General features: G+C 42.7%; 2 non-coding genes across 2 annotated transcripts; both read left to right on the forward strand.

Moving 5' to 3' along the window:
• The first annotated feature begins 175 nt into the window (after positions 1-175).
• On the forward strand, positions 176-249 carry trnat-cgu (transfer RNA threonine (anticodon CGU)). The gene has a single exon. It is a non-coding gene; the product is annotated as a tRNA-Thr (tRNA).
• Positions 250-303: 54 nt separating this feature from the next.
• Positions 304-377, forward strand: trnat-cgu (transfer RNA threonine (anticodon CGU)). Its single transcript has one exon. It is a non-coding gene; the product is annotated as a tRNA-Thr (tRNA).
• The last annotated feature ends 150 nt before the right edge of the window (positions 378-527 follow it).

Genomic DNA, 527 nt, shown 5'->3' on the forward strand with positions numbered 1-527 from the left:
AATCCCAGCAGTGCCTGAAAGAGAAAAATAGTCAGAGCACTAAATGAGAAAGGATCAGACTGAATCTCTTTGGTGACACACTGCCTGTTACAATACAGTGTAGACTTCAACTTTTTGGTTTCATATTTGTGAAAATTTAAGACTGTTTAGAATTTTTCTTAAAGACCTTCATGGAGGCGCTGTGGCTTAGTTGGTTAAAGTGCCTGTCTCGTAAACAGGAGATCCTGGGTCCAAATCCCAGCAGCGCCTCACCTGAGTAGTCTTGAATGACCGTTTAAAATTTGTGAAAAAGACATTCACAGAGGTGCTGTGGCTTAGTTGGTCAAAGTGCCTGGCTCGTAAACAGGAGATCCTGGGTTCAAATCCCAGCAGTACCTGTGACAAAGCAGTGTCACCTTCAGCTTTATTGTTTCATATCTGTGAATATGACGGAAAGTTCAAAATCTAAGGAACAGTGAGTCAGAGAGGCGCTGTGGCTTAGTTGGTCAAAGTCCCTGTCTTGTAAACAGGAGATCCTGGGTTCAAAT

Source organism: Anarrhichthys ocellatus, unplaced genomic scaffold (assembly GCF_004355925.1).
Source record: "Anarrhichthys ocellatus isolate YVR2014 unplaced genomic scaffold, GSC_Weel_1.0 scaffold9034, whole genome shotgun sequence".
NCBI lineage: Eukaryota > Metazoa > Chordata > Actinopteri > Perciformes > Anarhichadidae > Anarrhichthys > Anarrhichthys ocellatus.